The sequence below is a fragment of the Falco peregrinus genome, chromosome Z (genome assembly GCF_023634155.1).
Source record: "Falco peregrinus isolate bFalPer1 chromosome Z, bFalPer1.pri, whole genome shotgun sequence".
In the NCBI taxonomy this organism is placed as follows: domain Eukaryota; kingdom Metazoa; phylum Chordata; class Aves; order Falconiformes; family Falconidae; genus Falco; species Falco peregrinus.
This window is the reverse complement of record NC_073739.1, coordinates 8,458,250-8,466,021: the sequence shown is the minus strand read 5'-3', so window position 1 is coordinate 8,466,021 and position 7,772 is coordinate 8,458,250.

The following is a 7,772-nucleotide window of genomic DNA, read 5'->3' as shown; positions in this document are numbered from 1 at the left end:
TGGTTAAAATAATTATTTTTGTTCAGGAACTTAAAGGATATTAAAAAAATCGGTGTCTTTTGGATTATCAAAGTGTGGGAATGGAGCTGCTTTTACATCCAGAGCTGTTTAAGGGCTTACCTTTACCTGGCAACATAACGAGTATTTGCATAAGGCTTTGATCTAGGTGTCTGAATAGGACACCGTGGTAGTGTGCTAAGAATCACAGAAAGACGGCATAGTCGGTGTTGGAAGGCACCTCTGGAGATCACCCCCTCCAACCCCCTGCTAAAGCAGGTCACCTACAGCACGTTGCACAGAATCGCATCCAGGCAGGTTCTGAATGTCTCCGGAGAAGGAGGCTCCTCCAGCTCTCTGGGCAGCACGTGCCAGTGATCTGCCACCCTCAAGGTAAAGATGTTTTTCCTCACATTCAGATGAAACTCGCTGGGTTCCAGTTTGGGCCCGTTGATCCTCGTCCTGTCACTGGGCACCACTGAAAAAGAGCCTGGCCCCATCCTTTTGACACATGCCCTTAAGATATTTGCAGTCATGGACAAGATCCCCTCTCACAGGCACGGCTCTCCTAGCCTGTCCTCATAAGGGAGATGCGAGATGGTCCCCTCGTCAGCTTCGTACTCCTCCGCTGGACCCTCTCCAGTAGTTCCCTGTCTCTCTTGAACTGGGCAGCCCAGAACTGGGCACAGTACTCACATTAGTATCAAGTGTTCTGAATTTCTTCTCTCAGCTGCTTACTTCGCATTGTAACACGTTGCTATTTCATACGATTTTCATCGCCCAGGCAGACACTGGCACAGGTGAACCCTGCCTGCAAGCATCACTGAGCAAAGGGTTCTGAAAGCTAAACCAAAAAATTATTTACTGCTTTCTATACAACTCTATTTGCACACTTTTTTGCAAATCAGTTTCGTTATGCCACCAACTCTGCCAAATAATGTGTCAAGAGGTCTGCACCAATCCCAGGATATGACGATTTTTCAGTAGGGAGCTACTGTGGAAGTTTTCTTTTAGCAGCTTCCCCGAGTTCCCTGCAGACTCTATCGCCCAGCCATCTAGCAGTGTACAGACAGAAATGAATATTCCTTAAGGAAGCAAAAGGTATTAGCCAATTACAGGAACATCAGGCAAGTTACTGCATTCAAAGTGACCTTTGTGCTGCTTCTTCTGAGTGCTGGGAGGCGTGTGGAGGGCTTGATAATAAATGTGAGGCTCTTTCAAGGCAATTACTCTCAATAAAAAATATTCTTGGCAGCAGAATACTTTCAACGAGAAAATGTATACCTACCTCATACAAGAAGTGAGATGCCAGAAACAGACACAGCAAATTGTGACAAATTGAGAGTCATGAGATGAAATGAGTGATGAAATTAGTAAATTTCCTCCATTGGCTGGCCTATTTAGGAAGGATACACCTCAGTAAAAAATAAACTGCCAAGCCACAGTAACGTAAAAATGTGAACACCTGTGCCAGAGATGTGTGTCACCTTACGCCAAATTAGACGCAAGAACAGTAAGTAGGGGAGAGGCAGTTTAGCAGAACAGGCAGAGAAAGCAGCTCTAATTTCCCTTTTTGACATGGTAAAAAAAATATATAAATTAAATTGGAAGGCAGCACATATTGCATACGATAGCAGGTGAAAAGTATAGTGTAATACAAACATACACTGCAAAAGTGAAACCTAGCCACAAATAATTAAGACATCTAATTACCTTTTTTTTTTTTCATTTTTGGATGACACTTCTTTGCAGCATTTTGCTCTTTCAAGGGAAATAAAAAAGCAATTAGAGTAGAGCTGAAGGGAAATGTTGATTCTGATTTTCCGACAAAGGGCTTTCCAAAGCCCTTAGCTGTTACCCAAACATCTTTCTGATGCCAGTAGTGGTGGGTGCTACCTGTCTGTGAGTTACCTATGGTGAGCAGAAGTTTGAATGAGGGTTAATCAGAATAGTAATGTGCCACAAAGGAGGATCTTTTGAAGGCAATTGCCCATGAAAGAGAGAAGTAGAACACACAGGGAGCAATGGGAAACAGGCAGGGCAGGTCATATGCAGTTACTTCCTAGCCTCAGGTCTGTGTTTTTATAAAACCAGAAATGCTTTTGCTTATTTGCAAAGAACGTGTGGAGAAAAAGCAAAAGCCTTTGCTTGGCTGCAGGTTGGGAAAATTGCCTGTGAAGGTAATTCTTAGAATTTCTGCCATTACTGGCCAAGTGGATGAAGGGGAGTCCTGTGGCAAGGCTACGGCAGTAGGCAAAGGGATCTTTGTTCTCTGGCTAGATCTAGTCAAACAAGTTGTTGCAGTCTTCCCCACTACCTTACATCTCCCAGTGCCTCAGTCTCTTAAAGGAGAACAGTGTTAACAGTGAAGAGCGGGTGAGATCTACATAGCGTCATTGTAGTACCCTTAGCCCGTATTGTAGGAAACAACAGCATTTCAGGTTGTGGCTGTACTGCCACTTAGCTGGGGGTTTGACTCCGTGTCTCAGCTCCACTCCACTCCTTACACTTTGCTTTGGCAGAGTCTAGCCCAGGCAGCTGCCTTCAGGCCTGGGTCTTGTCTTGCATTTCAGCTGCACAGAGAGGGTGAAAGCATGGCTGCTGATAGTCAGTCCAAGGGCACGTGTTCTTTTCAAATGCTCCTCTCACAATGAGCTTTGGAGGAGTGAGCTTCCATCAAGCCAAATATCTTAAACTTTAGAAAACACAGAGAGGTCTTTGAAGTGGAAGTCCCTTCAAAGGGGCAAACGAGTGTTGTTACTTCCACATTGCTGGCTGCTGAGTGTAAAAATTCAGAAATAGTTGTGGTCCTGCTTTGGAAGGGAAGAAGATGCTTTATGAGATTGCAGTTAGGCAGCAGTGGCTGTGTATCCAAAAGGTAGCCATCCAAACCTTCAGTCTGCCAGCAAGAGAGCAACACTTGCGTGTAGTTCATTGGGATGTGGTGGCAGTCCTGATTTCAACAAGTCACTTTGCCTTTCTCAGAGTGGATTCTTTTTTTAATTCCTGCAGCCCTGCCTAATTTGTCACATGCATGATTGCGAACAATTGAAATAGCTAATGAACTTAAGTCAATTAATGACAATGCTTCCAAATAGAAGTGGTTAGCTTAGCTTCTTTATACCTGCCATTTACAGCAGATGCTGCAATGGATGGTGATCCTAACAATCACTTTTTGGAAAGACTGGGGCAGCTGCCCTATCCAGCCTGCTTAACATTCATCCTCCAGGTAGCTCCCACTGCCGCAGCGGGAGGCATGGGCTCCCTCACCAAGACAGTGCATTAGCAAGGGCATTAGAAACAGCACACTGCAACAGCTGATATTTTCCCAGGTTTGATAACACAAACATGAATTAACCTTAAACATCACAAGCTGTCCTAGCTCCTCGAGGACTGTTCTGTAGCCGTGAATTTCCCCTCAGTAATGACAGGCTTGAGTTTTACGTATTCCATGCAAACCACAGGGCATTGTTGGAAAGTACAGCCTGCACGTGGAGACAATTTCAGTTGATGGTTCAATGTGCTGGTGGCTAAGAGCTTTCTAGTTTGAGGGCTGTGTGTGTGACCATGTTTTCTCAAGTAGAGGACATGTAGGACAAGGATGGGTAAAACTTTGTAAGTTTGCTCCATTTGAGGTGTTCCATCATTGGCCACCATCGTTGCTTAATTTTCTATTAACGCCTGCCAGTGCTTCATCCATGCCTGCTGGCCTGAACTCTTTGGGGGCACCTCAGCAGCAGGGCCAGGCTGGCAGCCCTGCAAAAGAGCAGGAGAAAGAAGGTTTGTGTGCTGTATGGCTGGGTGTGATCAAAGGGAACAAGATCTCTTTGCGCCTGATGCTGAAATCCCAGAGAAGGGTCCCCTTGCTTGGCATGCTGCCTGGGATGGAACGAAGAGGAAAAATAGGCTGGGTCCTGAAGGATTTTTTGTCTGCGGCAGGCAGGGAGTGTCTTGTCTTGAGGAGAGTGGTCTCAATGTCATCTAATCTTTGCCAGAACTGCTGGTTTGGAGAAAGGACCATTTTTACTTCTTGCCAGTAAGGCTGGCATTCAGGGCTGTTCATAATCTGTACACCAATTATTCCAGCGAGGCTCCAGCTCAGGAAGGAGAAGTCGCCTTCGCTGTGCCCGTGAGGAGCCGTGGTGCAGCGGACAGTGCAAGGGCGGGAGCTGGGAGAGCTGCGTTTTGCCTCCAGCTGCAGCAATGGCCTGAGCTGCTGAAGCTCGCTTCCACCAGTGCCTCATTTTCCCCGCCTAAAAACCTCGGAAAGTCATGTGGCCTCGAGGACTTTGGGATTTATGGAGACCCAGGTGGGACTTTGCTATTGAGCGTTGGTGGACATGTGGGATCACAGGAATTCCAGCTGGCACTGAGAGATTTGCAGGGAGGACTTCCAATCCCAGGACTGAAGGCTCCAAAGCAAAGTTCTCCTGGTAAGATGTAAAGCATTATTTCTGGTCTGTGATACCTGCCCATCAGTCAAGATAAAAACCCTGCTGGGTTGGGTTATTGAGGGCTCTCCTGGAAACAATCTGTCTGGTAAAATTTCTGTCTGACATACTCGAGTATATATATATATATATATTTATATATATATGTATGTGTATATATATATATATGTATGTATGTATGTGTATGCATTTCTGTCTGGTATAGTGCACTCTGCATATCTGAATATATTTATATACATGTATATTGTTATAAAATTTTAAGCACTCTAAAAGAAAATGGGCACTGGTAGTCCAAAGGGGGTATTTTAAAGAAATCTCTGTTGGAATGTATTTTGGGACATTGGAAACAAATAGGGGGTGGTTCTGGGGGAAATGTAACTAAAGGCAACCTAGCTAAAAACTGTAATCTGTGGTGGCCATTGTATAAACTGGATGATGCAGGAAAATGGCCAATGAACAGCACTTTGAATTATACGATGTTACAGCTGATGTTTTCTTTTAAGGCAAGAAATGGGACAAAGTTTGATATACTGATATGTTTTCCACTGTAAAGAACCAACCTGAATGGCAAAGAGAGTGTGGTATAAATTTACCTCCCAGTGGTGCTTTTGTCTTGGCTTTGGAAAAGGAGAAGAACAGGTGCTGCTCTGCTTGTAGTATAGGACAGGGATGTTTAAATTGTATGAACAAAAGAAAGATGATGATTTAGAGATAATGGTTGCTCCTTGGCAGAGACTATGAGAGAGTTCTGACGAGGATGTTAGTTATGTGAGCAAGGTAATAGAAAGTGGTGGCAGGTGAGCAGATGAGGCTGGTGGCAGGGCAAGTGGCTGTGGACAGGGAGAGCAATTTAGGGGGCAGAAGGTTTTAGCTCAGTAGCAGGGTGGGCGTGGGCCAAATGAAATGAAGGACCCATGAGAGTCCTGTTTTCAATAACAGGCTTCAGTAATTAGAAAGCAACTGCTGGAAATTACAGGGACGACCCCGAGAAGGTGGGTGGTGCTTTTGAAATTATAGTCGTTGAAACACCAGATCCAGACTGGAAGGATATAGAGGCAATAATGCAGGTTTTGTTTGATAGCACTGAGAAGGAGATGACTCTTCGAGCAGCTAGAATACATGTGGAAGCTCAGGTTAAGTCAGGAGCTTTACAAGGAACTGTGGAGCGTCATTTCCCCTCTGTTGATCCGAATTGGGACCTGAATATTAACGCACACAGGATATTTTATAACTCAGTATCAGAAATGGATTTTGTTTGGCATTCAAAATGCTGTGCCTAAGGCAATAAACATGTCTAAATTGCAGAGGTTAGGCAAGACAGAGTCCCCCCACAGATTTCCTGAATAGAATGAAGGAAGTATCCCACAAATATACAAATATTAACCCTGAATCAGAAGAAGGACAAGATCAATTAGCCTCTCTATTTGTGGACCAATCCTCAGATAATATTAGAAGAAAATTATAAAGTCCAAGGAAATGATGCTTGAGATTGGGGAAAGTTGTTAGTTGTTGACTGGATTGCATATAGAAATAGAGAGAGTCAAAAGGAAAGAGTAAACAGCAGATTGGTCGTGGTATCAGAGGACAATACTACGATCTGGAGAAGGGTCTGAGGATGGGGTGGACCCCCAAGAGAGGGACTCTAGCCTGGGCCTTGGTTGCGTGATAATCAGTGTGCACAGTGCAAAAGGAATGGATACTGGGAACAAGAGTGTCTGCTTAAGAATTGGACCCCCTCTGCCCCCTTGCTCCCAGTAACCAAGGAACGAGGGGGAGCGGAGGAGTCTCTCCCAGCAGAACCTCTGGTTAAAGCAGGGCTTGGAAATGACAAGTTGAACTTTCAGTAGATACTTGGGCTACTTACTCTGTTCTGAACACTTTAAGGTGGGAAGTGAGCAATAAGAATATAAGTATTGCTGGTATTACAGGGACTCGTGAAACTCAGCCATTCTTTAAACCTTTAACAACGAAGCTGTGAAAACAGTGGGTTACTTATCAGTTTTATATTTGCTGAATTCTCCAAAACCATTATTAGGGAGAGATGTCCTCGAAAAATTGGAAGCAGAAATTTGAAAAATGTGGAAATAGAAATTTTAATTTTGGAAACTAAATATGTCAGGGCAGCAGCTTTGTTATTATAGGATATGATCTCTTGAAAGGAAGAAGATATTTCCGGAGGTCGAAGATGCTGTGATTCCTATTGTATGGGCTAGAGAGGTTCCAAGAAAATCCAAATGGTCAAAGCCAGTAAGGACTGACTTAAAGCCAGGATCATCCATGGTAAGAATTAAACAATATCCCCTAAAGCTGGAAGCTAGGAATGGGCTGGTACCAATAGTTTAGAAATTCTTGGAAGTACAAACTGTTGGTGGAGTATGAGTCAAAACCCAACACCTGTATTTTGTCATTTAAAAAGGCCAAGGCTGAAGATTACTGATTGGTGCAGGATTTAAGATCAATAAATCAAATAACTTGAGATATTTAACCTGTAGTAGCAAATCCGTGTACATAATAAATAATCCTTACAGGGAACAGGGATGGTGTACAGTTTTCCATTTAAAGGATGCCTTTTTCTGTATTCCCCTGGGCCCTGACAGTCAGGAGCTTTTTGCTTTCAAATAGGAAAACCCAGAAATAGGACAGAAAACACAAAGCTTTAAAAATAGTCTGACAATCCTTGGAAATCAGTTGGCAAAGGAGTTAGAAATTTGTAGAACAGAAAATTATCGGGGACCAGTTCTACAATATGCAGATGATATTCTGATCACAGCAGAGACTAGAGAACTGTGTCTTCCCCTGACGATAAGCCTTCTCAATTTCTTGGGAATTAGCGGATATCAAGTATCAGAGTATAAGGCTCAAGTTATCCAGGAGTGAGTTATGTATTTGGGGGTTGAAATCCTGAAAGGCCAGAGACAATTGGGATCTAAACAGAAAGAGGCTGTTTGCCACCTCCCAGAGCCTAAAACTCTCAAGGGATGATGGGCATTTCTCAGAATGATCGGATGCTGTTGGCCTTGAAGAGCCAACTATGGATGATTCATGAAACCTTGGTATGAGCTACTGAAAACTTCCTGCAATGGGTCTATTGATGGGACAGAAGAGGGTAAAGCTGCTTTCAGGTGGCTGAAGCAAACCTGTGGAGGCCCCCACACTGGGAATCCCGACGTAACAAAGACTTTTGAACTTTTTACTCCTCAGAGAAAAGGTATTGCTTTAGGAGTTCTGGCACAATTTTTAGGGCCTCAGCGGCAGGCTGGAGCTTACTTCTCCAAACAGCCGGGTGATGTGAGCTCAGGGTGGCCTGGATGCCTTAAAGCAGCA